This window comes from Procambarus clarkii, chromosome 27 (genome assembly GCF_040958095.1).
Source record: "Procambarus clarkii isolate CNS0578487 chromosome 27, FALCON_Pclarkii_2.0, whole genome shotgun sequence".
NCBI lineage: Eukaryota > Metazoa > Arthropoda > Malacostraca > Decapoda > Cambaridae > Procambarus > Procambarus clarkii.
Window position 1 is genome coordinate 15,325,104 of NC_091176.1, and position 27,346 is coordinate 15,352,449.

At 44.2% G+C, this 27,346-nt stretch overlaps 1 protein-coding gene across 1 annotated transcript in view; it reads right to left on the reverse strand.

Moving 5' to 3' along the window:
• Positions 1-27,346, reverse strand: part of LOC123762694 (5-hydroxytryptamine receptor 2A) — a 513,254-nt gene that overhangs the window by 141,716 nt on the left and 344,192 nt on the right. The window contains exon 4 of the mRNA XM_069332380.1: positions 233-273. The gene's annotated coding sequence lies outside the window, so the exon portion shown is untranslated. The remainder of the gene's footprint in view (positions 1-232; positions 274-27,346) is intronic.

A 27,346-nucleotide genomic window follows, 5' to 3' on the forward strand; every position in this document is an offset into this window, starting at 1 on the left:
CCCAAAATGAGTCAAAGAGACATTAGCAAGAGTGTTTTTTCAGTGTCAGAATGGTGAACAAAAAAAAATGGTTGAGGCACACTCTGTACACAGTTAAACTGTAGATACGACAGTGTGTGTGTAATAGTTCTCTGGAACCTGTACGGCACTCGATTAAGGGTTATAAGTAGCTCATCCCCACAAGGTGGGTACAACTAGTATAGTGAACCTCGACACAGGTACAGGTGCTTACCTAGTAACAGGTGGTAGACACTACGCGCGGCCATGGGCGACCTGGAATTCAAAAAGATATAATTAAAAGCCAATTTTGCCCAGTATTGGAGTAAAATGCTAGGCACATATCCACAGTCAATCTAGACAGATATCCACAGTCAATCTAGACAGATATCCACAGTCTATCTAGACAGATATCCTCAGTGTATCTAGACAGATATCCAGTCTATCTAGACAGATATCCAGTCTATCTAGACAGATATCTACGAGGAAAGACTGAGGGTAGGGACATGATAACGACATATATGATTCCAAATGAATTTATAAGAAATTCCATAAGCAATGTTCAGTGCTAGAAAACATAAAAATAACGTACAACAGAATTATCAGAAAGCACTTCTTCAGTGCTAGAGTTGTAAATAAAGGTATGAATTAGATAACACTCACACACTCAAAGATCAATGAAACAATGGGCAGTGTTTCTTTCCCACCCTATGCCCCTGTTACCTAGCAGTAACACCTGCTGGGTAACCACATATGTGGTACACCACATATGTGGTACCTGGGAGTTAGTCAGCTGTCACGGGCTGCTTCCTGGGGTGTGTGTGTGTGTGGGGGGGGGGAAGTAGTAGTAGTAGTTAGAAGCAGTTGATTGACAGTTGAGAGGCGGGCCGAAAGAGCAAAGCTCAACCCCCGCAAGAACAACCAGGTGAATACACACACACACACAGTGGAGTCCTGCAGGGGTCAGTCCTTGGACCTATACTGTTTCTGATATTTGTAAATGATCTCCCAGAGGGTATTGAATCGTTTCTCTCAATGTTTGCCGACGATGCAAAAATTATGAGGAGGATTGAAACAGAGGATGATAGTAGGAGGCTACAAGATGACCTAGACAGACTGAGTGAATGGTCCAACAAACGTCTGCGGCATATGCGAGGCTGGCTAACATCAGAACAGCGTTCAGGAACCTGTATAAGGAATCATTCAGAATCTTGTACACCACATATGTAAGACCAATCCTGGAGTATGAGGTCCCAGCATGGAGCCCGTACCTTGTCAAGCACAACACGAAGCTGGAAAAAGTCCAAAGGTATGCCACTAGACTAGTCCCAGAACTAAGAGGCATGAGTTACGAGGAAAGACTGCGGGAAATGCACCTTACGACCCTGGAAGACAGAAGAGTAAGGGGAGACATGATCACAACTTACAAAATCCTCAGGGGAATCGACCGGGTAAACAAGGATAAACTATTCAACACTGGCGGGACGCGAACAAGTGAACACAGGTGGAAACTGAGAACCCACATGAGCCACAGGGACGTTAGAAGGAACTTTTTCAGTGTCAGAGTAGTTAACGGATGGAATGTATTAGGCATTCCATCTAATTAGTAGAATACCTAACGCCATTCCAGTAGTTAGAATGCCTAACTACTATTAGGCATTCATATGCATTAGGCATATGGTGGAGGCTGACTCCATACACAGCTTCAAATGTAGATATGATAGAGCCCAGTAGGCTCAGGAATCTGTACACCAGTTGATTGACAATTGAGAGGCGGGACCAAAGAGTCAAAGCTCAACCCCCGCAAGCACAAATAGGTGATTACACACACACACACACATACACACACACACACACACACACACACACACACACACACACACACACACACACACACACACACACACACACACACACACAAGCAACTGAGTAAAAGAACATGGAGAAACTACAGAAATAACAGAACACCGGAGAGCAGGGAGAGATACCAGATGGCCAGGAATGAATACCTCAGAGTGAGGAGGGAAGCAGAGAGACAGTATGAAAAGGACATAGCGAGTAAAGCCAAGACCCAACCAAAGCTGCTGCACAGCCACATCAGGAGGAAAACAGCAGTAAAGGAACGAGTGATGAAATTAAAAAAGGGGAGAACAGATACACAGAGAATGACAAGGAGGTGTGTGAAGAACTCAACAAGAGATTCCAAGAGGTCTTTACAATAGAACAAGGAGAAGCCCCTGAACTAAATGAGGAGGAGGCAAACCTAGCAACCTTGGAGGAATTTGACCTCACGAGTGATGAGGGTCAAAAGGTGTCTGCTGGAGCTGGCTGTGACAAAGGCTGTTGGGCCTGACAGAATCTCACCATGGATACTAAAGGAAGGAGCAGAAGCACTAAGTGTGCCACTCTCTATGGTGTATAACAGGTCACTGGAAACAGGAGACCTACCAGAAAGTTGGACGACAGCTAACGTAGTCCCAATATACAAGAAGGATGACAGGCAAGAGGCACTGAACTACAGGCCAGTTTCCCTAACTTGTATACCATGCAAGGTGATGGAGAAGATCGGAGGAAAAGGCTCGTAGAGCATCTGGAGGGAAATAACTTTGTAACGCACCACCAACAAGAGTTCAGAGATGGTAAATCGTTCCTCACAGGTTTAATAGAATTCTATGACTAGGCAGCAAAAATTAGGCAGGAAAGAAAAGGGTGGGCCGACTGCATTTTCCTGGACTGCCAGAAAGCCTTTGACACAGTACCCCATAAAAGGCTGTTAAAAAAGTTGGAGCAACAGGCAGGAGTAAAAGGGAAGGTGCTCCAGTGGATAAGAGAGTACTTAAGCAACAGGAAACAGCGAGTAACGGTGAGGTGGGAGACATCTGAGTGGCGAGATGTCACCAGCAGAGTCCCACAGGGCTCAGTACTTGGACCCATCCGGTTTCTAATATATGTAAACGATCTTCCGGAGGGTATAGACTCGTTCCTCTCAATGTTTGCTGATGATGCAAAAATTATGAGAAGAATCAAGACGGATGAAGATAGACAGAGACTACAGGATGATCTGGACAAACTGGAGGAATGGTCTAGAAAATGGCTGCTAAATTTCAACTCAGGAAACTGTAAGGTAATGAAATTAGGCGAAGGGAGCAGAAGGCTGAACACAAGATACCATCTGGGAGGTGAAATCCTGCAGGAGTCAAATAGAGAGAAAGATCTGGGGGTTGATATCACACCGAACCTGTCCCCAGAGGCCCACATCAAAAGAATATCATCAGCGGCATATGCTAGACTGGCCAATATAAGAACTGCCTTTAGAAGCTTGTGTAAGGAATCGTTCAGGACCCTGTATACCACTTATGTAAGACCAGTTCTGGAATATGCAGTTCCAGCCTGGAGTCCATACCTAGTTAAACACAAGACAAAGTTAGAGAAGATTCAGCGGTATGCCACCAGGCTCGTCCCGGAACTGAGAGGTATGAGCTACAAAGAAAGGCTAAAGGAGCTTCACCTCACGTCCCTGGAAAACAGAAGAGTAAGGGGAGACATGATAACCACCTACAAAATTCTCAGGGGAATTGACAGGATGGACAAAGACAAACTCTTCAGCACAGGTGGGACACGAACAAGGGGACACAGGTGAAAACTTAGTACCCAGATGAGCCACAAGAGACATTAGAAAGAATTTTTTCAGTGTCAGAGTAATTAATAAAGGGAATGCACTAGGAAGTGGTGTGGTGGAGGCTGACTCCATACACAATTTCAAATGTAGATATGCTAGAGCCCAGTAGGCTCAGGAATCTGTACACCAGTTGATTAATAGTTGAGAGGCGGGCCGAAAGAGCAGAGCTCAACCCCCGCAATCACAACTAGGTGAATACACTGCAACCCATCCTCCTGTTTAGATAATATTTTTTGTAACTGTAAACCATCGTAAATATATAGATGTAATGGACAATTAGATAGTAAAATTTGGTGCTATTCATGTTATAGTCCGAAAAAGTAAAGTTTAAAACCCAAACTTAAACATTCCTAGGCCTAGTGTTTTACATATATTTGTTCTATATTTGGCCTCAGCTAACTTGTATGAGGCCTAAGAAGGTTAGGTTAGGTTGCAACATCGTACATATATACATCAATATGTATGATGGTCCTATTCGTTACTATAAATCCAACCTAAACTGGGTTCCAAGGGCTGTCATAGCCAGAGGGTGGTAATGAGGAACGAGCTCCCACGACCTATAAAAAGCTCCCGTACAGCGTGCGTCTCAAATAGCCTCTGACAACCAAGTCCAACTCCTGGTCTGCACGGGTGGCTAAGTCTCTAAGTCCGGTGGAACTGCTTTTACTGACAGAAGGAGCAAGGGCGTGCCTCTGGCGCCTTAAAACCAGCTGCTCCAGGTAGATGAGACTGGACAGCCTGGGAAGGCAGCTCATCTAGGGAAAGGGGAAACTCTGATTTCAAATCTCCGCTGCTTTGCGATCATACCCACTTTTGGGAAAGGCTTCAGGCGTCAACCTTCAACCGGAGTTGGAGCCCTTAAGGCACCAACTTCAACTTCATTCTGGCAGCCCCAACGGTGGCGCTGTAACCAAGTGTATTGGCGTTTGCCTTTCCATTGGAAAATTTCAGCAACGTGGAGAGGGGGGACCTGCTTCATGGACAACAGCTTCTCCATATCGACCTACCCAGGCTTTGCGCCTTAGAGAGGACACTCCAGCTTCGCCTCACAGCGTCGAACCAACACGGGAAGCGACAGTCTACCGGTTTAAAGTCTTCTGCTCGATTGGCGAAGAGTGTGACGCCAGGGGGTTGCTTCCGACGGTGGGAGGGGTCATCGCGCCCCACTGGGCAGCTACCGCCCGCCTCAAGCTGGGAAAACTTCAGCCAATAAGGTGTTGCCTCGCCACGGTCCGTTAACCTTACTGGGTACGTGGGGTTTTGGGTGAAAACTGACAACTTTGCACCAAGCAATACCAAATCCAGAAAGAAAATAGCAACTGCCTTAAAGATGGGCACATTGAACATCAGGACATTGAACCCAGGTTTCTCTGACGACCTGCAACAACGACGCTCGAATAACAGCAGGCATCGCTAGGGAGCTGAGCAAACTGTAGATAGATATCATTGCTCTCCAAGAGACCAGGCTTTCAGGATTAGGATCTGTGAGAGAGAGGCCTTCTCCTTCTTCTGGCACGAGAAATCTCCAGACGAGACCAGAGAACACGGTGTGGAATTTGCCATCAGGAATGCACTATTGAGACACATTAGACCACCAACGGTGAAACCGAACGAATTTTGTCTCTCCAGCTGCTCTCCCAAACAGGATGAGTCAATGTAATTAGTGCATACGCATCCAGGCTCCTCAGCATCACCAGATCCTTCCACGAGAACATAAAGGGCATCGAGGTCTTTGATGGTTTAGTATCAGATGCCTTAGATATCCAAAGCGGAGTAAAGCAAGGCTGCATCCTGGCTTCAGCCCTATTCGGGATTTTCTTCACAGTTTTGCTGCAGCACGCCTTCGGATATGCCACGGAAGGCATCTACTTCCAGACCAGGTCGGACGGATAGCTCTTCAACCTCGCCAGGCTAAAAGCCAAAGCAAAAGTTCATCTGAGGTGTCTGCGCGAATTTCTTTTTGCTGACGACGCAGCAGTCACCGCCTACTCGGCTGAAGACCTCCAATGGCTCATGACCCGCTTCAGCTAGGCCAGGCAGGCTTTCGGACTCATCATCAGCCTTAAGAAAACACAGGTCATGGGACAAGGAGTGGACTCCCCACCTGACATCGGCATCTCCGATTACAAACTGGAAGCCGTTCACGACTTTGTGTACCTGGGCTCCACAATCTCTGACTCCCTCTCTCTCGACACGGAGCTAAACAAACGCACGGTAAGGCATCTACAACCATGTCCAGACTGACAAAGGGAGTGTGGGCCAACAATAAGCGTGTATACAAATAGTACACACGCATATTGTATACAAAGATCCAGATTTACAGACCCTGTGTCCTGAGCGCTCTCTTATATGGCAGTGAGTCTTGGACACACCGCGCCCGTCAGGAAAGAAAGCTGAATGTCTACCACATGCGCTGCCTCTGACACTTCTTGGACATCACCTGGCAGAACAAGGTGAGAAACAACAGCGTCCTGGGGGGAGCCAGAATCACCAGCATGTACACAATGCTGAAGCAGAGAGGAATGCGCTGGCTCGGGCATGAGGTGCGAATGGGCGACGGCAGGATCCCCAAGGATCTCCTGTACAGAGAGCTGACACAGGGAAAACGTCCAACAGGTAAGCCCCAGCTACGGTACAAAGACGTATGCAAGACGAACCTGAAAACCAAGGACGTCGATCTTGCCACGTGGGGAAACACTGACCGCAGACCGATCAGTCTGTAGGCAGTCTGTTCAGAAAGGTCTCTCCAAGTTCGAGGAGTCATTTACTAAGCTATTGGAGACAAAGAGACACAGAAGGAAAGCCGGTAGCCAGGAAGACAGACCAGAATCAGACTTAGTCTATGCTCAGGGAATGATGGATTGCCATTCTGGGATTGGCCTCATCAGTCACACCAGACGCTGCACCAGGACTGACAACCAGGGCGCAACTCCATAGTCTCCCGAGACTGAAGGATGCCTACTACTACCTAAACAGGAGGATGGGCTGTGCATACACGTATCCTCGCAGCCGAACGGATTATACTCCCTTTGCTAGGGTAAATTCCCTGCTAGGACTCCCTCTAAGTTCCTCCCTCTGCTAGGGTTTCCCTCTAGGCTCCTTCCCCTTTTTAGGGTAATTCCCCTTCATGGGCTCCCTCTAAGCTCCTCCCTTTGTTAAGGCTTCCTCTAGGCTCCTCCTCCTCCTTGAGGCTCGCAGCATAAGCGAGGCTCCATCTACACACGAGATAAGGGGCAAGCTCCATGTGGTTCAAAATATCAAGCTAGATAAGATTTTGAAAAGTACCAATAGAAGATATTTTTCTCACTCACTGGTGCAATAGGAGAAAGAAAGAAGATTAGGAGGAGAAGAAGGAACGAGAAAATAAACAATAACGAGAAGTAGAAGACTTGGAAGACAAAAAAACAAAGAAACTACCTTCGATCTCACCAGCGCAACAGAAAAATCATTTTCAGAAATGTTCTCGTTGTAAGATATTTTTGTAAGAACGCTCTTCCTCTTAAGATACTCTTGTGAGACGGCCTTCCCTTGTAAGATAATCTTGTGAGATAGGCATGAAAGGCTGAATACACTGTCATGAGCCAGGCAACAAGCGCCTCTACATCCTCTCACAAAAAGGTGTTTATCTCTCAGCCGTCGCGATTCATTTGTTTACGAAATAGATATAATAATACGCCTTTATGTCCGGTCTCTCATTAGACAAAATTCATCTTTCGTCTTATCTAATGTTGCAACGAAGGTCCTAAAAATTCCTCCTCAGGTCGTCACAATTTTATTTATTTATTAATTTCTAATTCACGAAAATAATGATCTTGGTCACTGATAAAATTTAAGAAAATCTTTAAAATTTGTATACAAATGATAAACAAATTTCCTTAGAAAAAATATAAATGGTGAAATTAGCAACAATGTAACCAGCTACATAAAATATGAATTCACAAAACTAACTTGATACAATAATAATATAAATTAAAGTGGTATACGTAATAATATATAATACATAAGGGAAACGGGGGTTGTTTAACTCTCCTCATTAAGTAACGGAACTGCTCTTTTCGCAGTGCGCAACTTCAAACAAAACAAGGTGGATCATGCCAAACACACGATGCAATTACGACATTGCTGCAACGTTCGAATACGTCATGCAAACGTTATAACAAGATGTAACAACTTTATTACAAGTTGTAACAAGGGGGGAAAAAAAGGGACAGTTACGTTATGTGTTTGCGGGATATATGTGTGTATTGTTTTGAAGTTGTGTTTTGAAACACAAAGTTGAAGTTTTGTTTTGAAGTTGAAGTTTTGAAGTTGAAGTTTTGTTTTGAAGTTGAAGTTTTGAAGTTGAAGTTTTGTTTTGAAGTTGAAGTTTTGAAAATGAAGTTGTTTGTCAGCAACAGCGAGGTCAGTGAGACAGTCAAACGAGGCCACAATTTACTCAATTTTGGCGGCTCGACTAAAGTTTACTGGAGAGTAAAGTAATCTTATTTGATATGTCTGCTCTCAGAACGTTCCTCGCTCTATCCTCGCCAAGTTCCATGCTATGTCCACGCTCACAGAGTCCTGGTAGCGGTGACTGAAACTTTGCGAGTCACGAAGATGAATTAGCTTAACACCACTCATTTGTACGTTACTCATCTGAAGGTGAGAGAGAAGCGTTGAGAGAAGTGCTAAGAGAAGTGGTGTGAGAAGTAGTGAAAGAAGTGGGAATATAAGTGGTGAGGTAAATGTAATTCCATCATTCTTGTGTTTACAAACTTTTAATAGGATTCAAAGTGATCAAATTTCCCCTGAGAGGAGCGCTGATAGAAGCCAATACTGCCGGCGGTAAACTTTGAGGTGGTCAGTGAAGGGGGAAGCCAAAATCCTTTCCCAACTTAAGTTAGTTAAGTTCCATAAGTCTGAGAGAGCAGAGGTACCCTGTCATGAATTCAAAGTACGGCTACCTATGTTTTAACCGCAGCCAAATGTATTCCATTTGCTGATGTATTCCAGGATGCCTAATAAATACGTATACCAGGATGCCTAATGTATACCTCTAAATACAACCAATATTATGTTTATTCCTAATGTTATATATCAAAATACAATCAATAATATAAATATTAATAACAAAAATCCTCTTTTCGTTTATTGAATCATATATGATGACATTTATATATTTCCAACATTGAAATGCACCTTTGTTTTATGATCGTACATTGCTAGCAGTCTCGTGCAGTATGAGTTCTCAAGATATTGCACAGAAAGAAGTTGTTGGTATGGAGCCACATTGCTCAGTTTTAACAGGTCATTTTTTTTCTCTCAAATCAAAAAAATGCGATTTATGTCAATATGATGAAGCATTCTCGATTTGCTTAACAGAATCCATTCCTTAATCATGACTGCTTTGTTTAAATTTATTAAACATTTTAAGTGCTTCGAAATTTCGAAATATTATTGTAACAAGAAATCTCGTAGTGCTACGGAGCTCATCAAATTGTTAAATAAATGTTAAGCCGAAATGATTGAGTAAAGATGCACAGGTTTCGTAAGGAGTTGTGTAAATGCTTGATGAATCATGATCATGGTTATTTTCACATATGAAATTCCTGGAATAGACAACGCTGGCAAGGACAATTAATTGGGAATGAGTGATGCAAGAACAAGTGGACGCAGATAGAAACCAATTACCCAGATGGAGCACAAAATGGTGAAGTGGTTGAGGCAGACTCCACATACAGCTTTAAATGTAGGCATGGCAGAGCCCAATTGGCTCGAAGGCACCTGTTCGCCAGTTGATTGAAGATTGAGAGGAAGTACCAGAGAGCCGAAGCTCGCCTAATTGTTCCCGCAAGCACAATTCCGTGAGTACACACACACACACACACACACACACACACACACACACACACACACACACACACACACACACACACACACACACACACACAACGTGATGCAGTTGTCTGTGAGTGAGATGATCCGAGAAATGGCTACCGGAGTTCAATACGAGCAAGCTTAAAATGATGGAAATGGAAACAGGTGACAGAAGACCAAAGGGACAGTACAGAATGAAGGGAAACTTCATTCGTTATGAATGTGAACACATACGAAAAGTATGTGTTCTTTAACGACTAGAGGAAAAAGACCTGGGAGTGGACATAACACCAGATCTAACTCTAGACGCTCATATAAATAGGATAACGACAGCAGCAGCGTGCTCTACACTAACGAAAGTTAGAACATCATTCAGGAGCCTACATAAGGAGGCGTTTAGATCGCTGTACACCGTCTAGGTGAGACCAGTCTTAGAGCATGCCGCCAGGGAGCCCCACCCTAAAGAAACACAGAAGGAAACTCAAATGGGTTCAGAAGTTTGCGACGAGGCTCGTCCCAGAATTTCGAGAGATATGATTTGAAGAGAGACAGAGAACTGAGCTTTACAACGCTATACAAAAGGAGAGAGGGAAGACATGGTGGAGACGTGTAAAATACTTTGTGTGAAAATGGAGTGAATTAAAGGAGTAGGCTGTAGAAGCAAAGTCCATTTATAATTTTATAAGTAGATATGACTGGGAAATAGGCCAGGAGTCATTGCTCAACCAGGCAACCAGAAAGGCGGGGTCCAAGAGCTAATGCTCAATCTTGCATTCACAAATAGGTGTACATCAGAGAGAGAGAAAGACCTGGGGGTTGATATCACGCCAGACCTGTCCCCTGAAGCTCATATCAAGAGGATAACATCAGCGGCATATGCCAGGTTGGGTAACATAAGAACGGCCTTTAGAAACTTGTGTAAGGAATCTTTCAGAACATTATATACTACATATGTCAGACCAATCCTGGAGTATGCGGCTCCAGCATGGAGTCCATATCTAGTCAAGCATAAGACTAAACTGGAAAAGATTCAAAGGTTTGCCACCAGACTAGTACCCGAGCTGAGAGGTATGAGCTACAAGGAGAGACTACGGGAATTGAACCTCACTTCGTTGGAAAACAGAAGAGTTAGGGGGGACATGATCACCACATTCAAGATTCTCAAGGGAATCGACAGGGTAGATAAAGCCAGGCTATTTAACACAAGGGGCACGCGCACTAGGGGACACAAGTGGAAACTGAGGGCCCAAATGAGCCACAGAGATACTAGAAAGAATTTTTTTAGTGTCAGAGTAGTTGACAAATGGAATGCATTAGGAAGTGATGTGGTGGAGGCTGACTCAAGTGTAGGGTTGACTACACAGTTTCAAGTGTAGATATGATAGAGCCCAGTAGGCTCAGGAACCTGTACACCTGTTGATTGACAGTTGAGAGGCGCGACCAAAGAACCAGAGCTCAACCCCCGCAAGCACAATTAGGTGAGTACACACAAGTACTCGCCCAGGTGTGCAAGATGAATCAATTAAGGCCAACACATATTGGCCAGGTAGGCAAGAGGACCCGTGGCCCCTCCCTACCCCCCCCCCCCCATCAGTCACATAACCCGCCCGTAACTCCCACGGAATATTATGTGGAAGAGAGGCACGGGAGAGGACGTGGGAGAGGGTGACGAGAGAGGTGGAAAGGGGGAGACAAGAGAAGAGCTGAAAACGAGAGAAAGAGAGAGAGAGAAAGAGAGAGAGAGAGAGAGAGAGAGAGAGAGAGAGAGAGAGAGAGAGAGAGAGAGAGAGAGAGAGAGAGAGAGAGAGAGAGAGAGAGAGAAAGAAAGAGAGAGAGAGAGAGAGAGAGAGAGAGAGAGAGAGAGAGAGAGAGAGAGAGAGAGAGAGAGAGAGAGAGAGAGAGAGAGAGAGAGAGAGAGAGAGAGGATGAAGAGGTTAAAGACAGTAGTGAAGATAGAATCGAAATAGGAGACAAAAGAGGGAAACGAATTAGAAAAAGACAAAAGAAACAGCAGAATGGGAGGTATGAAGCAGGAACAGAAGAGAAGGAAGAAGCCCTGCATGATCTCTCTCTCCCCTCCCAGTCATTCCACTACAGGAGAAAATATATATAAGAGGGGGATAGCAAGACATAATGGCAACGTGAGGCAACCAATATATTTTTTTTAATAATATTGCATTGAGGGAGTCGCGAGTTGGCATAGGGAGTGCACTAATGCAATTGTGGGTTGCTCAAGAGGCGGGTATGACCCTGCTAATGCAATATTGCATCTTTCTTTGACATGGATTCATGCATGGAGTATATTTAACTAACTCAATATTATTCTGTTAAGTACATATATGTACTTTAGTTAGGAAATCTTGTATGTCTTACAATTAACCTCAAAAGTAACATAATCCACCATAATAATAATAATAATAATACCATAATTATTGATAATTATACCATAATTGGAAGGCGTCAATCCTGACTGCCTTCATGGTCAATGACAAATATTAATAATAACATCACATCATTTAAATTACGATTAAGAATAATACTAATATTAGGAAGTTATGTGTATGTTGTATAAAAACATTGAGTGGTTGTATATGGCTGCACCCCCACACTCCTTGAATATGGTTGGTGAGTGCGTCTGTCTGTCTGTCTATCTGTCTATCTCTACGTCACGTGACACTAGTGATTACGTTCTTGTTTCAACTTTGGACGTCGTGAACACTCTCGGCTGTGTGGCAGTCATTAAAATTATCCCTATGTCGACAAGAACATCTACGAATTCTCCCTACACGAAAGCAAACTCCGCGAACGAACACTTTTCGAACACCTACTCCACGAACCTCTCTATTCTACGAACACACTCTTCACAAACTTCCACTCCACGAACACCCACTCCCATTCAACAACACCCAAACCCACTCCCCGTCAACAACACCCAAACCCACTCCCCGTCAACAACACCCAAAAAGCCCTCACACACCTGCTTACAAGATCCATTGACTCTCCTCCTCCCCGCCGCAGCAGCGAGGATTTTCGACCAGTTAGCTCTCGTAACCCATAGATCCTACACCGAGACTGTGTAAGTCTGGCCCTCTCGACTGGGCTCCACAGCTCAGCTACAAGAGAGAGAACGGGGCTGACTAATTAAATTTCGCGGCCAGGGGCAAGTTAGTGAAAGGGTGTGAACGGGACTTTCTTCCCAAAGGCGACGCAGTCCTCAGGTTTCCGCCATTCACGGTCAGCCGGGTATGCTGAAGACTCGTGGTAAAAACTCAAATTAAGAAATGAGATCGAAACAGATATGGAATCAGAAAGGTGCTGAAGTACGGGATCAAACAGGTGTCGACGTACAGGATGAGACAGGTGTAGACATACGGGATCAGACAGGTGTCGACGTACAGGATGAGACAGGTGTAGACATACGGGATCAGACAGGTGTCGACGTACAGGATCAGACAGGTGTAGACATACGGGATCAGACAGGTGTCAAGGTACGGGATCAGACAGGTGTCGACGTACAGGATCAGACAGGTGTCGACGTACAGGATCAGACAGATGTCGAGGTACGGGATCAGACAGGTGTCGAGGTACGGGATCAGACAGGTGTCGACGTACAGGATCAGACAGGTGTCGAGGTACGGGATCAGACAGGTGTCGACGTACGGGATCAGACAGGTGTCGACGTACGGGATCAGACAGGTGTCGAGGTACGGGATCAGACAGGTGTCGACGTACGGGATCAGACAGATGTCGACGTACAGGATCAGACACGTGTAATGTACATTTTTTAATTACAATTAAGTGTAGGAACAATAATTACTTGTGTACAGTAGGTTACAGGTACACACAAGTGAACTCACGAGCAGGTACACACAAAAGTGTTCAGACGCAGAAATAGATACACAAAAGTGAACAAGTTCAAGGGAAAATAGTCGAAAAAAAATCTATAATTTGCAACAATATCCAAATAATTCGTCTTGTCAGGAAGAGGCAACCTGTTCCCTCGAGGAGGACCTCGATAAAACCTCGAGGAGGACCTCGAGGAGGACCTCGATAAAACCTCGAGGAGGACCTCGAGGAGGACCTCGATACAAGCCTAAGGTTGTAACTGACCCAAGATCGAACTGACTCTTCCCAGGATGCAACCCCACAACAGTTGTCTAGCTCCCGGGTACCTATTCATTGATAGGTGAACAGCGGCATCAGATGAACGGAAACGTGCCCAACCATTTCTGTCCCGCCCGGGAATCGAGCTCCTGGATCCCCGATTGCGGGTCGAGAACGAAGTCCACTGTACTACAAAACATAACACGTCATATTACAACCCATCCTTCTGTTTAGATAGTATCTATTGTGACAATCGTCAATAGTCAGAATTGGTAGTATTCCACGAGTCGTAGCAAAAGATAGTAGTAGTATACTGACTAGTAAGGAATTCTTTTTAAGTAAATGAAGCTAAAAAAAAACTAACTTAAATATTCCAAGGCCTAGTATAGCACACATGTTAGTTTAGTTAGTCAAAGCAACACAAGTAAAAAATAGTTTTCCGGTTTGTCCAACTCAATAGTTCAGAGTTCTACTTTCTAATTTAGTTGTAGGTGGGTATATGTACTATGATCCTCATCGTTCCTATAAGTACTACCAAAACAGGAGGATGGGAGGATTCACAGAGACCCTTGGTCATGACCCAATATTAATATTTACAAACAAATATTCGGTTAAAGTACTGAGAAAGCGAGTGCAGGTGTGGACACAGGTGTGTTTACGTGACCACTAACGAAACCTGTACATCTTTCCACGATCATGTCTGTATTTATTAATCAGTTGGAGAGATTCACAACCCATGGTTATTATAGACAATTTCGTAGTCCTATAGAACTCCTAAACTGCTTAATACATGCAAACTAATCCGCCGTGATTGAGGAACGATGTACAGACAGAAATCACAATAGTGTGATGCATCAAATTAGCAAATCCACAAGGGCCGTGACGAGGATTCGAACCTGCGTCCGTAAGCATCCCAGACGCTGCCTTAATCGACTGAGCTACGACATGGTCAAAAGGAGTTGGAACCGAAGTTCTACTGAACTTACTGGATCCTGCAGCCTCTCCGAGGCACACACCAGGGTTTTACACAACTCCCTCCAAATCCTCGGTTTCGAATCCTCGTCACGGCCCTTGTGGATTTGTTCATTTGATGCATCACACAATTGTGATTTCTGTGTGTAATGAAGTAAGGGCGAAGAGGGAGAACGGCCTATTGACATAGCTCGAGTGCATGGGAGGAGTTGTGTAAAACCCTGGTTTGTGCTTCGGAGAGGCTATAGGATCCAGTAAGTTCAGTAGAACTTCGGTTTTAACTCCTTTTTACCATGTCGTAGCTCAGTCGATTAAGGCAGCGTCTGGGATGCTCTCGGACGCAGGTTCGAATCCTCGTCACGGCCCTTGTGGATTTGTTCAACGATGTACAGGTTTCGTAAGCGAACCTGAGTTCATAGTTAATGATCCATGAATTCTGGGGCTGGCATTTGATCTTCCCGGCCTGTGGTAAATATCTACATATAACCATTTTCATTCAATTAATTAATTCTGGCAGAAAGAAATCGCTGTGAAAGTCGATTGTTGAACCTAATTACGTAATTAAAAGTACTTCACATATATTTGTATGTGGTGAAGAATTATATATATTTAGTATTTTTTCAAACACATTTGTTCCTGGTATCAGGATGATGTGTAATCCCTCGGCCAGCTCCATACTATGTTTAGTTCTAGTTCAAAGAATATATTAAACTATTAAATGAGACAATTATTCTAGCAATATCAACAGACTGCCAACACCAACACACTACCACCAACACACTACCACCAACACCAACACACTACCACCAACACCAACACTTACACACTACACCAACACACTACCACCAACACCAACACTTACACACTACCACCAACACCAACACACTACCACCAACACCAACACACTACCACCAACACACTACCACCAACACCAACACACTACCACCAACACACTACCACCAACACCAACACACTACCACCAACACCAACACACTACCACCAACACCAACACTTACACACTACACCAACACCAAAACACTACCACCAACACCAACACACTACCACCAACACCAACACACTACCACCAACACCAACACACTACCACCAACACACTACCACCAACACCAACACACTACCACCAACACCAACACTTACACACTACACCAACACACTACCACCAACACCAACACACTACCACCAACACCAACACACTACCACCAACACCAACACACTACCACCAACACCAACACACTACCACCAACACCAACACACTACCACCAACACCAACACTTACACACTACACCAACACCAACACACTACCACCAACACCAACACACTACCACCAACACCAACACACTACCACCAACACCAACACACTACCACCAACACCAACACACTACCACCAACACACTACCACCAACACACTACCACCAACACCAACACACTACCACCAACACCAACACACTACCACCAACACCAACACACTACCACCAACACCAACACACTACCACCAACACCAACACACTACCACCAACACCATCACACTACCACCAACACCAACACACTACCACCAACACACTACCACCAACACACTACCACCAACACCAACACACTACACCAACACCAACACACTACCACCAACACCAACACACTACCACCAACACCAAAACACTACCACCAACACCAAAACACTACCACTAACAACAACACACTACCACCAACATACTACCACCAACACCAACATACTACCACCATCACACTACCACCAACACCAAAACACTACCACCAACAACAACACACTACCACCAACACACTACCACCAACACCAAAACACTACCACCAACACCAAAACACTACCACTAACAACAACACACTACCACCAACATACTACCACCAACACCAACATACTACCACCAACACACTACCACCAACACCAAAACACTACCACCAACAACAACACATTACCACCAACATACTACCACCAACACCAACATACTACCACCAACACACTACCACCAACACCAACACACATGTTGTCAGCAGCCTCCTCCAGGCCCTTCATGAGTACTGACAACAACGTTCCTCCAACAATGTATTCTTTACCCCACGCATCTTGAAGCAATATGCAAATAGGACGGTGTAAAATGCTGCTCGTGGGCTTCTTTCCTCCGTTCTTCCTATCTTGTCTACCCACTTAGGACTTGCTGAAGACGGCAAGTCCTGAGATGTTAGCAAGTCCCTAAAACCACGTCCCTCCTGCCTTTACCCCGAGTTATCTCACGTTGAATAACAACAAGATATCAAGAAACATCGAAGCGAAGGAGTTTATTTATTAGTAATTATTGGTTTATCTCTCGTCGCCTTCAACATAAGAACTTACTCACTAATCGGCATGAATATTTTCGTCTTGATCATCGTCCAGGAGACATGTAAACTCCTACTATGCATTCACCGAGTATACATACACCGAGAAATGTAGTTATCCTGTCGGTGTATATATCCATTGTGTATGGCAACTCCTGCTACGATAATTAAGCTCTAAGTGTAGTTCTCATTCAGTGACAAACAAAGCTTAAACCCATTTGCGTGTGTAAGCGCTTGTTTCAAATAATCAACTCAAACAAGAAATATAATAAGTTCCGTTTTCATTAGTAGAGCATTATTATGGAGGACTTAACTGTTCATGTCTAACCTACCATTGTGTGGGTCAAGTGGAAGTGACCAGCATCATGTTTCCTGCCACTTGAGAGTAATAATGTAGATATATATTACGAAATAGTTTACTATCATGATATATATCGAGTATAACTATTACTCTGCAATAGACGCAATTACTTTGAAAGATCAAACTATTAAATAAACACAGGTTATTAGAGTTTTTAAAATTATTATTTAAATACAGCGTGAGAGATTTACAGTATTTTCCTAGAACTATACCCAGCTCCTCGCTGAATACTGAGAATATACTTTAATCCTGGACTATGTTCAGGATTAAAGTATATCAGTAGCTTGTATATCAATAAGCTTGGGTCCAGGCCTTATTAAGAGTTGATTGGCTTCAACCCCAACACAAAAATTAAACGTTAACAAATTCGTATATATAACGAGAAGTATCTTATTTGTCGATGAATATACATCGATTTTACTTTAGTTCTGAACTATATTCATGAATAAGATATAAAATATACATGCTGGATGGTTAGTAGTTGGACTTAATAACCCTCCAGGGGTTTGGTAGGTCTTAAGGCCATAAGCCAAACATTAAAACAAGCGAGATGCTTCATAACTGAACACGCATCTCCAGACTTGACCGGAGCAGGGAAGATAAAAAAGAATAAGTAATTAACTAAGAATCGCAAAAAAAAATTGATTTTTATATATCATCTTTTCTCTCAGAACTTGAAAAAGCCACTCCACTGGATGATATAATTTATTGTTCTCCAACATTATGTACATGACTTTCAAGACATTAATTTTCTCACTGAATTTTCTCACTTCTCACATGTTTGTCTTTCTTCTTCACTTCTTTAGCTATGCTTCATGTTTAATTGCAATATAATCTTTTCATTCTCTTTAGCGCACCTTGCGAACATTTACCCCGTCATCCTCTGCTTCACCATCTACTTTATGTTTCCAAGCTGTTCGATACCTGCCCCGCGATTTTGGTCTCTTCATAATTGTATGTGGAGTATGACTCGCATTAACATATAACACACGTACAGATATTCACTGATTATTTACTGTCCACTCTCTCTCTCTCTCTCTCTCTCTCTCTCTCTCTCTCTCTCTCTCTCTCTCTCTCATTCTCTCTCACTGACGCGCGTGGTGGCAGCAGCATAGACACAAACTTAACAGAAACAGCCATTCAGCACTTGGCAAACACTAGAACACTAGAAAACTTGCAATAACATCTATCACAATTAGAATAAACGTATTTTATAGCAGGTCGACGCAGGAAAGTCTGTCCTTCCCTTCCCCCCTCCTCCGCCTCTCCTCTCTCTCTCTCTCTCTCTCTCTCTCTCTCTCTCTCTCTCTCTCTCTCTCTCTCTCTCTCTCTCTCTCTCTCTCTCTCATCCGATGCAGGCTCGTAGAACATTTTAAACTTAAAATTTGTCTCCAAACATGTGTACAGATTCAGGGAAGGAAGATCCTGCGTGACAAACTTGGTGTAGAGTTCTACAACAAAATGGCAAATATATCAAGCACGAGAGAGAATTAACGACAGACTCCAAATTCTTCCCTTGTCATAATATATTTGACACTGTTCTACACAAGAAACATTTACTCAAAACACAGAAACAGATAAGTCTCTTTCATATATATATATATATATATATATATATATATATATATATATATATATATATATATATATATATATATATATATATATATATATATGTCGTACCTAGTAGCCAGAACGCACTTTTCAGCCTACTATACAAGGCCCAATTTGCCTAATAAGCCAAGTTTTCCGGAATTAATATATTTTCTCTAATTTTTTTCTTACGAAATGATAAAGCTACCCATTTCATTATGTATGAGGTCAATTTTTTTTTATTGGAGTTAAAATTAACGTAGATTTATGACCGAACCTAACCAACCCTACCTAACCTAACCTAACCTATCTTTATAGGTTAGGTTAGGTTAGGTAGCCGAAAAAGTTAGGTTAGGTTAGGTTAGGTAGGTTAGGTAGTCGAAAAACAATTAATTCATGAAAACTTGGCTTATTAGGCAAATTGGGCCTTGCATAGTAGGCTGAGAAGTGCGTTCTGGCTACTAGGTACGACATATATATATATATATATATATATATATATATATATATATATATATATATATATATATGAGAGTTTATATATAGTATAAACAAAGTATACATTTCCACACCTTGATCTCAGGTAATAACCAGGCTGTGCTCGGGAAGCCATTGTGGCACGTAGTCGTTCATCACAGAGAAAAGGCTTTTCGCTTATGTAAATTTTAATTGTCGGATACCAACGTTATCAGAGCAAAGGTGGTGTGTGTGTGTGTGTGTGTGTGTGTGTGTGTGTGTGTGTGTGTGTGCAGACTGTGTGTGTATAGACTGTGTACAGGCTGTGTGTACAGGCTTTGTGTACAGGCTGTGTGTACAGGCTGTGTGTACAGGCTGTGTGTACAGGCTGTGTGTACAGGCTTTGTGTACAGGCTGTGTGTACAGGCTGTGTGTACAGGTTGTGTGTACAGGTTGTGTGTACAGACCACGTTTGCAGGCCGTGTGAAGGCCACTAAATCTGGCAAATTAATGCTTTAGCCGGATAAGTGTAAACAACGGCTATTTTTCCGCCTGTATCTTAACGTAGTTCTTTTTCCCTGTGTGTTCTGTTGAGTATTAGAAATATCCCATTGTTTCTGAATGCGTTTTCTCCCCCCCCCCTTTCTCTCTCTCTCTCTCTCTCTCTCTCTCTCTCTCTCTCTCTCTCTCTCTCTCTCTCTCCACTTTTTAAACATGTCGCTTTTATCTTACTCTCCCCTCTATCTCTGTTTCTGTCGATCTGTTTGTCTGTCTCTCTCTATCTCTGCTCATATTAAACCATCGCAGTAAATTAACCTGTGTTGCATTCTGAGGCTACGCAGAGAATAAGAGAGAAAGAGAGAGAGAGAGAGAGAGAGAGAGAGAGAGAGAGAGAGAGAGAGAGAGAGAGAGAGAGAGAGAGAGAGAGAGAGAGAGAGAGAGAGAGAGAAAGGAGAGAGAGAGAGAGAGAGAGAGAGAGAGAGAGAGAGAGAGAGAGAGAGAGAGAGAGAGAGAGAGAGAGAGAGAGAGAGAGAGAGAGAGAGAGAGAGAGAGAAAGGAGAGAGAGAGAGAGAGAGAGAGAGAGAGAGAGAGAGAGAGAGAGAGAGAGAGAGAGAGAGAGAGAGAATACTTTTAAATGGTTCACAATCACATTTCCGATGTTTTTCAGGACTCGACCTTGAGGAGCTCCGGATTAAGAGCCAATTTGCTTCACATCAGCCAGACAACTTAAGCTGGAAATGCGTTTACTGCAATAATCACCTGATTGGCTCACTCCTTCTCCAGCTCTAGTGGCTGGGAAGAATAATTTAATTAATGGACGTTACTCAGGCGAAGTTTCGGCGAAGTCTTTGGGAAAAGCCTTTAAGATGCGAGTGAAATGGGTCTTTCCTTCTGAGATGGGATCTGGGTCCTGGGATGGGTGGGTCTTCATTCGATTTTGCTCTTAATTTTCACCAATTATTTCTTCCACCTATTTCACATTCAGTCCAATTCAGCTCTATCATATCTACACTTGAAGCTGTGTATGGAGTCAGGCTCCACCACATCACTTCCTAATGCATTCCATTTGTCTACTACTCTGACACTGAAAAAAAATTTCTAACGTCTCTATGGCTCATTTGGGCACTCAATTTCCACCTGTGTCCCTTAGTGCGTGTGTCCTTTGTGTTAAATAGTCTGTCTTTATCTACCCAATCAATTCCTCTGAGAATCTTGGATGTGGTGATCATGTCCCCTATAACTCATCTGTCTCCCAGTGACATGAGGTTTAATTTCCGTAGTCTCTCCTCGTAGCTCATACCTCTCAGTTCGGGTATTAGTCTGGTGACAAACCTTTGAACCTTTTCCAGTTTGGTCTTATCCTTGACTAGATATGGACTCCATGCTGGGACGCCATGTGTGTGTGTGTGTGTGTACTCACCTAATTGTACTCACCTAATTGTGCTTGCGGGGGGTTGAGCTTTGGCTCTTTGGTCCCGCCTCTCAACTGTCAATCAACTGGTGTACAGATTCCTGAGCCTACTGGGCTCTATCATATCTACATTTGAAACTGTGTATGGAATCAGCCTCCACCACATCACTTCCTAGTGCATTCCATTTATTAACTACTCTGACACTAAAAACATTCTTTCTAACGTCTCTGTGGCTCATCTGGGTACTAAGTTTCCACCTGTGTTCCCTTGTTCGTGTCCCACCCGTGCTGAAGAGTTTGTCTTTGTCCACCTTGTCAGTTCCCCTGAGAATTTTGTAGGTGGTTATCATGTCTTCCCTTACTCTTCTGTTTTCCAGGGATGTGAGGTTCAGCTCCTTTAGCCTTTCCTCGTAGCTAAATCCTCTCAGTTCCGGGACGAGCCTGGTGGCACACCGCTGAATCTTCTCTAACTTGTGTGTGTGTGTGTGTGTGTGTGTGTGTGTGTGTGTGTGTGTGTGTGCGTGCGTGCGTGTGTGTGTGTGTGTGTGTGTGTGTGTGTGTGTGTGTGTGTGTGTGTGTTCACCTAATTGTATTCACCTAGTTGTACTTGCCGGGATTAAGTTCTGCTCTTTTAGCCCGCCTCTCAACTGTTAATCAATCAACTGTTACTAATTACTAACTAATTTTGTTTTCTTTTTTCACACACACACACACACACACACACACACACACACACACACACACACACACACACACACACACAGGAAGTAGCCCGTAACAGCTGTCTGACTCCCAGGTACCTATTTACTACTAGGTAACATAGGCATCGGGATGAAAGAAACTCTGCCCAATTTTTGTTTCTCGCCGGCGCCGGGAATCGAACCCGGGTCACAGGATTACATGTAAAGCGTGCTGTCCACACGGCCACCGACGCCTCCCCCCCCCCCCACACACACGCCTCTGTGTGTGTGTGTGTGTGTGTGTGTGTGTGTGTGTGTATACTCACCTAATTTTACTCACCTAATTGTGCTTGCGGGGGGTTGAGCTCTAGCTCTTTGGTCCCGCCTCTCAGCCGTCAATCAACATGAGACAGGCGTATGTATTTGCGTGCTAACCTGCTTCCGAGTTTTTTGTTTGTAAGTTGTGATCGCGCGAGGGCGTACAAAGCGACCCATTGAACTTGCGTACACTGTTTAACCTTGCGTTTCGGTACGTTTTGAATGTCTTAATTTGTAGTCACTACAACCAATTTGTTGGTGGTGGTGGGGGGGGGGGGGGATCAATACGTGGTAGAGTTTATAAATTACAGGCTCAAACAGGTTAGTTTGAGAAGGGTAACTACTTACACTAGTTTCTTGAAGTGAGGAAGAGAGGACGGACGTGTTCTCGGGAGCCCTTACCTTACCTTACCTTCAGGTGCTTCCGGGGCTTAGCGTCCCCGCGGCCCGGTCGTCGACCAGGCCTCCTGGTTGCTGGACTGATCAACCCTGATGCAAGAGTCAAAATTACTCTCTCAATCCGAATGAGATGTTGAGGGTTTGACTGTATTTTCTTTCTCTATTTATCTCTCTAATCTTTTATTGATCTCTTCCTTATCTCCTCACTATCAACCTTCGCTATCTTCTCATTCTCCTTCACTCCCCCTCTCCAGAACTTGGCATCCCAACACTTGCACATTGCAGTTTCTGCACGAGAAGCTGCAGGTCTGCAGTATGCTTGAGTTTGGTACACTTCAATGACTCAATGAGACGTTTTGATGTATTCTTCTGTCCCCCTTTGTGTTCTTTATCACTGTCCGTCCACCTGTCACTCTCTCTCCTCTCTCCCTCTTTCTTTACTTTTATACTGAACGTCTTGATGGGTGACAGTGTCGGCTGCAGCCATCTACAGTTTCAACAGGAGGACATTCCTCCAGGCGCCCTCATTCTCCACGCCTTTAAGGCACCCTTAACACCCTACACTCTAAGGAAGGGAGGCTCCCTACACTCCACACTCTAAGGAAGGGAGGCTCCCTACTCTCCACACTCAAAGGGAGGGGGGCTCCCTACACTCCACACTCTAAGGGAGGGTCCTCCACTAAACAAGGCACACACAGGAGCTCTCTAATAATGCTCTTCAACCCTCTCCTTTAGAATTAAGTCAATATTATATAAAAAATAAAACACTACATACAAATCAAACACAGTTCCACCTGCTCCAATAAAACGCAATCAGTAAAAAAAAATTGCAAAAAAAAAAACAACCAAAAAAAAAACGGAGGAACCAAAAACAGATTTGGTGTAATGTGCGCCTCAATAAAACGCAAAATAGATTATACTCTGCTTTTCTTTGTGATTATCATGGAAATTGTCTCATTAAAATAGTGATGAAACCCGCTGACTGATTGGTGGAATTGAATTAAATATTCCGTACCGCATACTTTAAATAGATTTAAATCCATATGGCTTTGCAAAATACCCGAGAGGCTGCAAAAAATATATATATTGCGGTAAATTTCTTAACGAAATAAATGTCAACAAATCTCTATAATTTTTGACACGCAGGTATGATTATTTAGTTTATAGTTGAATTGCTGGCACAAAGGCTTGTGACAAGGCCTAATGACCCAACTGCCTAATTTGTTCTTTGCTTAAGTTTACACTTTGACGATAAATCCGAAACAGAAAAGGAATATTTAAATAAAATTGAATATGTTAATGAAACCAATTAATTTACAGGGACTGGGAAAGCGAGAACTCTTAGTAGTACTGTAACGAGAGAGCAGCAGACAGTAGAGGAGCAGACAGTAGAGGAGCAGACAGTAGAGGAGCAGACAGTAGAGGAGCAGACAGTAGAGGAGCAGACAGTAGAGGAGCAGACAGTAGAGGAGCAGACAGTAGAGGAACAGACAGTAGAGCAGCAGACAGTAGAGGAGCAGACAGTAGAGGAGCAGACAGTAGAGGAAAAGACAGTAGAGGAGCAGACAGTAGAGGAGCAGACCAGCTGGAAGGTCTGGGTGCTGCGACGACAAGGGTGGTGGACAGTGAATGCTCACACCTCAGCTAGGAGGTAACCAAGGGCCAGGTCAACTAACCAAGGGCCAGGTCAACTAACCAAGGGCCAGGTCAACTAACCAAGGACCAGGTCAACTAACCAAGGGCCAGGCCAACTAACCAAGGGCCAGGTCAACTAACCAAGGACCAGGTCAACTAACCAAGGACCAGGTCAACTAACCAAGGGCCAGGTCAACTAACCAAGGACCAGGTCAACTAACCAAGGGCCAGGTCAACTAACCAAGGGCCAGGTCAACTAACCAAGGGCCAGGTCAACTAACCAAGGGCCAGGTCAACTAACCAAGGGCCAGGTCAACTAACCAAGGGCCAGGTCAACTAACCAAGGGCCAGGTCAACTAACCAAGGGCCAGGTCAACTAACCAAGGGCCAGGTCAACTAACCAAGGGCCAGGTCAACTAACCAAGGACCAGGTCAACTAACCAAGGGCCAGGTCAACTAACCAAGGGCCAGGTCAACTAACCAAGGGCCAGGTCAACTAACCAAGGACCAGGTCAACTAACCAAGGACCAGGTCAACTAACCAAGGGCCAGGTCAACTAACCAAGGGCCAGGTCAACTAACCAAGGGCCAGGTCAACTAACCAAGGGCCAGGTCAACTAACCAAGGGCCAGGTCAACTAACCAAGGGCCAGGTCAACTAACCAAGGGCCAGGTCAACTAACCAAGGACCAGGTCAACTAACCAAGGGCCAGGTCAACTAACCAAGGACCAGGTCAACTAACCAAGGGCCAGGTCAACTAACCAAGGGCCAGGTCAACTAACCAAGGGCCAGGTCAACTAACCAAGGACCAGGTCAACTAACCAAGGGCCAGGTCAACTAACTAAGGGCCAGGTCAACTAACCAAGGGCCAGGTCAACTCAGCTCAAAGATGCAGGAGGTGACGAGGTTGTCAGTTGTGTGGCGACCTTGCTAATCTACAGGAATTACTACTTCTACATCAAAGGCTGCCGAGGATCTCACATACCTACTCCAGTTCCATATAAGATCACGTTCAGACTGAAGAGGGCAAGTTATAGCCCCGCTCCTGTGCCAGGTATGTCCACTACGGGCTCACCATAGCCCGTGCTACTTTGATTTTTTTGTTCTCAGTAGCTTAATCTTAAACAACAACAACAACAACTGAGGAGGGACAGAGAGGGGGGGGGGGAGAACTGTGTGTACTCACCTAGTTGTGCTTGCGGGGGTTGAGCTTTGGCTCTTTGGTCCCGCCTCTCAACTGTCAATCAACAGGTGTACAGGTTCCTGAGCCTACTGGGCTCTATCATATCTACACTTGAAACTGTGTATGGAGTCAGCCTCCACCACATCACTTCCTAGTGCATTCCATCTGTTAACTACTCTGACACTGAAAAAGTTCTTTCTAACGTCCCTGTGGCTCATTTGGGCACTCAGTTTCCACCTGTATCCCCTAGTGCGTGTGCCCCTTGTGTTAAATAGCCTGTCTTTATCTACCCTATCGATTCCTTTGAGAATCTTGTATGTGGTAATCATGTCCCCCCTAATTCTTCTGTCTTCCAGCGACGTGAGGTTTAATTCCCGTAGTCTCTCCTCGTAGCTCATACCTCTCAGCTCGGGTACTAGTCTGGTGGCAAACCTTTGAACCTTTTCCAGTTTGGTCTTATCCTTGACTAGATATGGACTCCATGCTTGGGCTGCATACTCCAGGATTGATCTGACATATGTGGTTTACAAAGTTCTGAATGATTCCTTACACAAGTTTGTAAATGCCGTTCCTATGTTGGCCAACCTAGCATATGCCGCTGATGTTATCCTCTTGATATGGGCTTCATGGGACAGGTCTGGCGTTATATCAATGCCCAAGTCTTTTTCTCTCCCTGACTCTTGAAGAATTTCATGTGAAATTGACTCATTCCTCCCAAATGATACCTTGTATGTAGTCTCCTGCTCCCTACACCTATCTTCATCGCCAGGAAACATTGAGAGGAATGAATCTATACCCTCTGGGAGATCATTTATGTATATCAGAAATAGGATAGGACCGAGTACAGAGCCCTGTAAGACACCACTGGTGACTTCACGCCAGTCTGAGGTCTCACCCCTCACTGTAACTCTCTGCTTCCTATTGCTTAGGTACTCCCTAATCCACTGGAGCACCTTACCAGTCACTGCTGCCTGTCTCTCCAGCTTATGTGTCAGCCTCTTATAAAGTACTGTGTCAAAGGCTTTCCGACAATCCAAGAAAATGGATTGTGAAACAATCCATCCATGAGAAAATGAAACATCCAGTACCTCAGATCGAGTAGAATTCACTCTGGAAGTAAATACGGCTCTCTCTTTGTACCATCACATTATATCACTCATTTCAATATGCCTCTATTAGGGAACCACAGTTAGGGATTATCCATCCCAAATAAGATTAATAAACAAAGGTTTAAACTATCAATCCCCTTGTGTGTTAACGGTACCTGCTAATGTGTTACCGGGCTCATCGTTGTCCTTAACCCCATGACCTAATGCCCTCAGATGTTAGGTGACCAGACTCTTCAACACCTTTTAAGGTGATGTCAATACTTGGGTATCCTGCACTGCTTCGGTTCTGTGTGGGGAGAGTGAGTGGTCGCTGGGTTATTCGAGTGAACGGGCCAAGGTTCCTTTTGCTATATATTCATGTCTACACCTGTCCTGGAAGGATATTAGCATCTGATTGATCTCACTCAGGTGAGATCTCTAGGAGGAACCTGTCATCAGAGTGGTGGCAGCGTCTGTGTGTGTATGTTTTGATAGTAGCAGCGTCTGTGTGTGTATGTTTTGATAGTAGCAGCGATTACCTCTCTTTCACTCTTCCCTTTTACAGTCACTCTCTCTCTCTCTCTCTCTCTCTCTCTCTCTCTCTCTCTCTCTCTCTCTCTCTCTCTCTCTCTCTCTCTCCATCAAGCTGTGTACATAGAACTCAGATCATCTTGAGCGTCTATATTGATCGGTCACATTGATGATTGGGTGTTTATTACTGCCCCAAGACCAACTGGAGCAGCGATCAAG